We start from the raw sequence: 9267 nt of genomic DNA, 5'->3' as shown, positions 1-9267 counted from the left end.
GCCAGCTTTACACATACCAGACTCATTGCCAATAACAGGGGCAGCAATGTCTTCCTCAGCCACTCCTCTAGGTAAAGGAACAATATTGTAACTTTCATTGAAGTAGGCATCGCGCTCTACTGTTGGAAGTTCAAGACCTACACTTAGAGATTCCAAGGTCACTTCCTTCTTCTTCGTTCCTGGATAATCTAGCAGTTTTGACTTTTCTAGAGACTTTATCCTAAGGTCATGAGAAGGACTTACGAACCTGTGAACGTGCTTCTTTTCTCTGTCATCACAGTTAGAAACAGAAGATAACTTACTACACGTGCTTTCGTTCAGCCTTAACGACCCAAGTTCTCTCTGAAAGCACAGTAGTTGCTTCCTCTGTCTATCTTTCAAGTCTCTCATTTCTAATAATTGTCTTTCTTTTAACTCTGCTAAGGTAATCCTAGAGCTAACTTTGCTATGTCTACTTACTAAACTAACATTAGAGCCATGACATGAAAATGCATCTAATTTGACTTGCCGTATATCTGGAGGTGAATCCGATTGCATTTCTCTGTGGCCCAATGCGAAGTTTTCGTTGATCTTATTGCGCTTTACAGGCATTCCAGTATATTTCACTTGAGATCACTGTTCGTTTGAGAACTGTAACGACCGAACAGCCAATATTCGGTTGGAACTACGGACTGACGAACCCAAAATTTATTCGATTAGACCAGACCAAGTTCCTCTGTATAGCCCACAACGCGTCTTTGAGATACTCGTATTATATTATATCAAAACACAAACTCTGTGCTCAATATAAACGGTTCTAATTAAGAAAACAGAACGAATTACATCAAAAATACAAAATACCTCAAACGGTACAGCCTGTGCTATACAGTCAGAAGTTTCTCTAACGCAAAGTAGCGCGCTAAACAATGAAAGAGACAGTTAATACTAAAGGGTTTGATACCTGAGAATCAATACAAATATTCCCAATCAGATGGGATCAAATATCTATCTGCAGGGATTGCAGCAATTCTCCCAAGCAGACAGTCAGAAGGTTAACAGTCACAAACTAAACCACGCCGTGACCTTGAGCTTAGTCAAACACAACCTTACTGTCAATGGTCCGGCAACATGCAATAGAAAATTAGGTAACAAAAATAAGTCTTTAATCAAAATCACGTAATAAAGGCCCAAACGGGGAAGACTGAAGAACAAAAGACATGGTTAAACGAGATCGAAACAAAGGTTGGAATACACAAAAGGGAGAAGGAACAAATAAATGAAAATACTGTTCAACAAAGAAGCTGCAGAGGGATTTTCACTGTTCTCTTTCCGTTACATGGACTTTAGCAAACATATTCGTCTATCCGAAAACTCCTCGGGTTCTGAACCCATTAATTGAGAAACGAATTTTGATTAAAAGTTATTTATTTATTATCTGGTTGTATCCATACATCTAATTGACAAGTTTCGTTATTTAGAAGCTAATCGAGCCATGAATTTATATGCATCTCATCGGGTAATTCACCCAGACAGCAATTCCAGGCAAGTGATCAGGCTGCTAACTGCAATCTCAATAAGTGTGTGTGTATCCCGCTCTGAACACATTAGTATCCGACTTAGTAAATGTCCGTCTTGATACCCAGATGGTTCTGAATTCGCTAGCTGCGGCCGCCTGGTAGTGGGCCCGGGTCAGCATTACCCCAAGAACATTATGAGACGGAGCGAAAACAGAGCTTGAGGAGTCACTTTTAGCAAGACGAGTTAGAGACTCAAGAATAGGTTTTATAATCCTCCATTCCTTGCAGCAATTCACGTGACGAATTCGCCCGTAGGTTAATTAATTTTCTTACTAAACCTAGGCACACCAAGTGCATGCAGTATAATGGCAAGACCAATGTCATGTTAAGGTCGAGCGTTTCAAAACATGAGACAACTTTGTTGTGGATAGTTTGGCCTTGTCTACGAAAATTCGTCCTTCCATAACGCATATTCCACGCGCGTCAAACTGGATGTTAATCTCAGGTCGAGGTCCATACGTTCTTTCAAGGATTCTCAAAGAGTAGGATGAAATATTTTTACCTATAATTACGGAAGACAACTCCTTTTAGAAACATCCTCGTATACACGATATAGTTTATACGGTATTAGAATATTTCAGTTTAACATATTCATAACGTACATGATAATATGCACATAACTATATATACGTTTTGACTATTTGAGAGAGTCACAGTCTATCACTTTCAGAAAACACAGTTATATGTAGTGAAGAAGATTACTTCGAATTTTGCGCATTATAGCTTACATTGTGTTTAGATGCTATAAACAATATACCTTTTAGATTCACTGGCTCGATTCGGACCTCAATCTAACACTCAAAAATATGTAATCGTGTATGACGAAGGATTATATTCTGGACTTTACACACCAATAGATATGTCATTCCTTGTAACGTATTCGGATGTTATAACTCACTTTCTGAAATTACCCGTTCACTTCATCGAGTCTGTCATAGATTTGGGCCAGTACTCGTACCTACAAAACCTTTTCATATATTTTGATCAAAAAGAAGGTTAAATATAGATGGTATTATTCCTCTTCAAAACAACATACCTCTGCACTCTCCACTTCTAATTAATTCACGCTTTCGCTTTGTATATGTACCACATTCACTACTTGTTTTGATTGTTTAATACCGAACACTGATAGTCTTCATCGCTTTATTGTATAAGATATATCTTTCCGTGTAATCTCTTGATTAGATGTTATTCAATGTGCACATTTTTGTTCTATTTTACATCTGAACCTATACTAACATTCTACATCTCTCCTACGATCTTACTACCATTTCACCATTACGCATGTGTCGTCTTCATTAATATTCACCCCAGTCTCCCAAGTCTGAGAAAATTTTAGGGAATTTCGGGGGAAATCCCCAAAATGTGCGTTGCGCATTTTTCCGGATTAAGATTTCACCACCATTGCGTTATTATACCTTTGAAGATTAAATTACAACTGATAAACATAAACTGTAAAAAAATAATGACTTTTTGTCACGAATACTCTACCGATTTTCAGGTTTTGTTTCAGTATGTTAAATAGACATGAGACATGGAGCGTATCCAGCGGCGAGCCACGAAATCAGTTCGAGGACTCAAATCTAAGCCTTACGAAGAACGCCTCCGTTCACTAGACCTTTACCCATTAGAATATAGGCGTCTAAGAGGTGATTTATTAATGGCTTATAGTATTCTTAACACTTCTGGACATCCTCTTAAACACCTACTTAAGCTTAGTTCGAATAACAACCTAAGGGGTAACACCCAGAAACTGGAAACACAACATAGCAAGACGGAATGTAGACACAATTTCTACTCCTTAAGAGTTGTCAAAAGCTGGAATTCGCTGCCAGCCGAGCTAGTCCAAGCGACTTCTCAGGAGTCCTTCAAGAGGCAACTTGACCTATTCTTAAGGACCAAGAACAGCATCACATTATGATTTACCAATCTCTTTTCCTCTTTTATTGTTAACATACCTAGGTTCCTGCCTGGAGGATTTGGTGATCCCCTGCTACTAGACACGGAAGCCTGTTAAGCGAAAGCTTCTTCTATTCCGTCCACAACCATTTGAACCATTTGAACCATTTGAATGTGTCGTTGACTTCAAACCACTTTTTCAAAATTCTCACCCTATGCAGCTGGATTATTTGTTCTGTCCTTAATTTCGATTTATGCTTTTGTTCGGTCTGACTAAAGTGAATTGTCTTTTTCAGAATAATAATTTAGAGATTGATAAGATTGCTAAAAGGCAGGCTAAAGCCGCTAGAGACTTAAAGTTGATGAGCTGTCCCAAATCAACCTTTTACAGAAGGTTGAGGAAGTTAAAAGCTGACTTCGATAAAAAGTATCTTATAGCGACTACTGACTATGAGAACCGCGGTTCAGTTGTTGTTGGAGAAGAAGAGACCACCGCAACTACAGAGCAGCGTAACAGTATTGTCTCACAATGAGTCACTGCCCCATGTAGTTACGTACAGTGTCCAGTCTGTACAGCCAATGGTACAGTACACCTTTATTTATTAACAAGCTGTGGATGGTGCAATTTCAGAAATGTCTCCACCGATTCCTCTTTCAACGAAACAACAGCTAGACAGAGTTGTAATTGGAATGATGTAAGGTGGTGACATAACTGTGAAGAAAGCAAACGTAGTTCCGGACCTCTTTCAGGTGTACACTCCCGAACTCCCCGCATCCATCAGAAGTGTTCTACGTCGCTGTCACAACGTGCAGCCGAAGTTTCTCGAAACAGGAGTGTACTATCATCTTGGATTGAAAACGAGCTTGCTGAGGATATCAGAAAATTTGCTATGTAAAATCCGTTCCACAGAAATGAAGCTGCGATTGAACTACGATGGCCTAAGTTTGTTCAGCAGCTCTAACTAACAGTTGTGGCCTATCCTCGGCCGCGTACTAGCTCCATTAGTCAGTGATGTATTCATAGTTGGGATCAACGGTGGCGAAGAAAATGTCCGCAGCACTTTTAATTGAGTTATAAGAATTGCTGGCAGTAGGAATCAATGTAGATAAGTGTCAGTACACTTAGCATTAAAATGAGTTGCTGTTATTTGTGACACTCCAGCTCGCAGTTACGTCAGGAAACAACGGTACCACTGGCCGTGACAAGTGTCAGGTTTTAGGGAAACAAATGGGTGGTCGAATGAATTTCCCTAATGGTGAAAACGACTTGAGAAGTGAGGTCACTTTTCGTAGTAAGTCAATCCATCCACCATCGTGGTAGAAGTTCATTCGAAAATCTGCCACTTGATATGTTAAAATGTTTCCCATCAGAACCTATGATATACTTAGGTATCATCAAGAAACTGATTTCCTTATGGAAGAAATTAGCTATTAAGCGGATGGATCAATCTATTTTCCATCCATAAGTGCATCACTTGACTTACGTAGACAACACACTACATGCGACTTTCAAAGTAAATGTCGTTCATTACATGAAGTTTCTGTATGAAAAGCAACTGAATGTCGGTTGTTCTTTTTGATACGTTACCGTTAGCATTGTACAGAAAGTTCCAGCGCCTATCGTTGTCTGTGTATTTATTATCTCACCCGAAGTTGCGCGCGACCTTCGTAAACAATGTTCGCATTATGTCAACAACTTTTTGTTGATTTACGAAATCTGTTACTGTAAGGAGCACTTAGTTTATAATGTGCATAGTCCAAAGCACATTGCTGACGATCTTATCGAGCATGGCAGTCTTGAGTCATTTTCTGAACTTGTCAGTTACGTTTCCTTAACCTAAAGGAGGATTACTAGTTCATTCTATGTTTGACTTTCGATCAATGACGACCGACGCCCCATCAGTATTCGGCGATACTCCATGGATGTCATATACCTAACCAGCTTGCCATCTTATCTCGTAGCATCTGATTCCGTAAGACGACACTTACAATACACTTATGAAGTGGTGAAGAAGAAAGCAAAATATTTCACAATCAAAAAGAATGGGAAAAACTGTTTCAACTGACAGAATAAAACCTAGTTTGTGTAGTCTGAAACACACGACATTTGGAAGCCGTCTAAAAACAACAGTAAATGCACAGGGGAAAAACACTAACCAATTCTTCCGTGATTACCATTATTACCGCTATTAACACTACTAATATAAATACGATTACCATCATTGCTATTACCACTATCACTATCATTACCATGAGCTCTATCAGCATTGATAGTCTGAACACAATGTACAGTTTTGTGTTGTTATTATTGTTATTTTATGGACAATACAACATTCTATTAATACGTTTACGATGTGTATCGTTACATTTTGGAGACGAACCTGACTGCATAGATCATCCAGTTTGTGAATGCTTCAATAAAGCAAGATAGTTTTTCAGTCCAATCATTCAGAACTTCCTGGTTAGGCAAACACTAATGGTCTTCGTCTCGGTTATGTACACGTTGATATAATGAATGGAAATAAACTTTCGGACAATTCACATTTGTGTTTTTGATTGTTTTACAGGTAGTTTGTGGGGTATCGTACGTTTAGTGTAAGGAGGAAATATGGAGTATTTTGTGATATATGCATTCATTGATTTTTGATGACAAACTAAAAACCACATTTTGCTTTGCATTCCGTTGTATGTAATCACATTTATATTTATAGTATTTTACCTCTCAACATTTAACGAGAAAAGTTTAGCGAATGGGGAATGCGTGAAAAATTGATCGGAATGACATGGCTTGATAACTCAGGCTTGGACGCCCGATGTAACCTCTTGTTTTCGTGTCAAATATATTACTCTCTTCCCAGCTCAAATGTATACTTCAGAAGTGTAAGACGTTACATTACGATAGGACGAGTCAGTGTAGCGAATGATATGACTTTGACGTAAGATCCTATAGACCAGGTAGTCACATCATGGCAAATCTACAATTTTGAAATTAGGTCTGTGACTATAGCAGTACTGATAATAAATTAAACCATAATTCCACATTGTTGAGACAGGCCAAAGAAACACAGCCTGTTCTTGATTCTCATATTCACTTTAATTTAATTGATTGATTTATACTTATGTTAGTCGATTTCTCTATCGGCCTCTTGATTAATGCTCTTGTATATTATCGTACTGTAATATTTATTAGTACTTATAGCTTACCAGCTCGATCGATACTAATATGTGATTGTCTATATTTATGTTAAGCTATTACGGTTCATTGACAAGCCTTAATAGAATTTAAATGCTTCACTGAAATGGACTTGTTAAAACATCAACCAATAGCAAACATGGATAGGCAATTTATGTATTATCATCCGCAATATTCCTAAATGTAGTTCCGCAACTCATACCTCAGCTTTAAAGATTTTCCTGGCCAAGTTCCTTTTTAATTGTTAAATTTCTCACCAGCCTACATGTTAGCCTGATCTGTACATACATTGCATCATGTCATCTCTATACCATTTGAATTTAATAGTTACTTAAGTCATCTACATCATTTTTCACTAAACTCATCATATTCGTTATTGTTATATGTATTTAACTTTATAAATTGGGCTGTCATATTAGTTTCCTAGAAAGACGGTTACCATAGTCAGGATAATCAAGAAACCGCATTAAGATATCGTACTGCACTGGTATAATTACTAAAAAATTAAGTACTCGTCAGTCAAACAGGCGATCGAAATTAAAGCTGTGGAGCCTACCACCAAAATTAACAAATATTTCTGGGTCACAACTCGTAATATAACCAGTCCGGCCGGATCAGTTTACACAACAAATTTCTGGTATTTTACAATCACTTAGAATAACAATGACCATTGAAAATAGCTGATTTCAAAACAACACTATAACAAGATATCGTGATAAGGCATTGTCATATCTTGGCAGTTACGTGTTATGATTGATAAAATTAATTAAACCATTAACACGAACTCGGTCGACAAATCGACTTATAATAATTATTAAATAGTGTTACCTTCTCGTGGACTTTTCAATTCGCTTTCTTTTAGTCAACTTGTTAGTGGAAGCGCGATCAACAGTATTTGACTTCGGCAGTGATTTTTTGCATTGATAGTAGTCAATACTGAAATTAATTGTAGTGGGAATCAATCAACTGTGATAGAATGTCATAGCTAAACAATGAAGGGCTTCTGGTTGATAATGGTACATGAAAGAGATGAAACCACTAACTCACTTCCCGTAGAATATTACGATGTTTATTTGTTTTCACGCCAAGTAAGCGTGTTATTAAAATATTCTAATAAACTAGCTCGACATAATTGGACGAGTCACCCTAGACGTCCGGGTCTATGCGTGTTGTTAGTGCGTTAGCAGTCGAGTAAGTCATGTTCTTGTCTTTATTCGTTAACGAAAAACTTGCTAAACTGTATGGCATCACAACACAAGGGCATTTTCACGACATGGGAAACAAAATACAGAAGCGTCACCGAAGAAAACAAGAACAGGTATGCACTAATTTGAAGGCAGTTTTCAGTACTAGCAGACAACTGTAAGTCATACAGCAGTGAACGAGGACACAAGTGGGAACGGTCGCATGTATTTGGACACGAAGTTAAAGAATATATTAGTAAAATTTGAGAACCATACAGACAATTCACTTACAAAATGTCAATAAGACGTCTCATACTCTGATGCCCCTCCATTTCCACACCAACAATTCTTTTTTCTTAGATCTTAACATTCTGTCTCCGGGTATTCCACTCTTTTGATTGATGATACATACTACCTATATCTATCAACAACAGTGGCACACACCAAATACTTCAGGTCAACAGTTATCTAGGAAATTACGGTAGCCTGACATCGTTGTGAATTTTTGTGTCCATTAAATTTCAGAATTCACACGGAGGTTATGTCGATTCGTAATAGCAATATTGCAGTTAATGAAAGACCTCATCATTGAAACGTTTATATTTAACAGTCCTTAAATGTCTCTGACTAGTCAGGTTCTTTTAGAATTGGATCCTCAGGTGCGGAAACCAAAACGTCGCAACCAAAACGAAGACAAGTGGATCAGAAACGACGACGCATACAAGCAGCTTAAACTAAGAAGAACCAATTCATAAAAGCTCTAGAATAAGTTAGACACCACTACAACATCAATCTAACTTGTGGATTCGTTTCTTATCCAAAAATCCTTTCCCGTCATGGGACTTCTTTTCCAAAAGTAATACCGCGTTTCCAGATGCAAAGTTCTACTAGCTCAAATAACAGTGACAATGACGTGCCCATGACAAAACAACAAACCCAAACATTTTGACCGTTGTCTTCAGCTCTCATCCATGAGGACTCCAAGTTCCAATCAACTGAAATCTCTAAAACGGACTCAAGTACTGGTACACCACCGTGACTGATTTGAATCAAATATAAATAATTAGGTGCTTAGAGTCAGAATAAATTTCATATTTCCACAGGGTACGAGTTCTTTTGTCGTTTCATCTTTTGGTTTAAAGGACAAGCTGTGAACCACATGTGGAGAAATTCGAACACTTCATCTGAAGTTTGTGGTGATGTCGTTCCGGAGAACGATCAAAATGTCCACCATCTCATCATTCGCATTAATTAGAGAGTTGATAGATCCGAATGGCCACCGTCGAATTGAGATATTATAGTTCAACAACAAGTATCAGTTGTGTCTATGTACTTGGATGCAATGTAACCGATGGGATAATTAACTCTGGGGTGTTTAGTGGCTGGATAAAATGCCACAAACTATATACAATAAAGCCTTTAAGTCCGCAAGGTT

The sequence above is a fragment of the Schistosoma haematobium genome, chromosome ZW (assembly GCF_000699445.3).
Source record: "Schistosoma haematobium chromosome ZW, whole genome shotgun sequence".
Taxonomy (NCBI): domain Eukaryota; kingdom Metazoa; phylum Platyhelminthes; class Trematoda; order Strigeidida; family Schistosomatidae; genus Schistosoma; species Schistosoma haematobium.
This window is presented reverse-complemented; position numbering follows the sequence as displayed.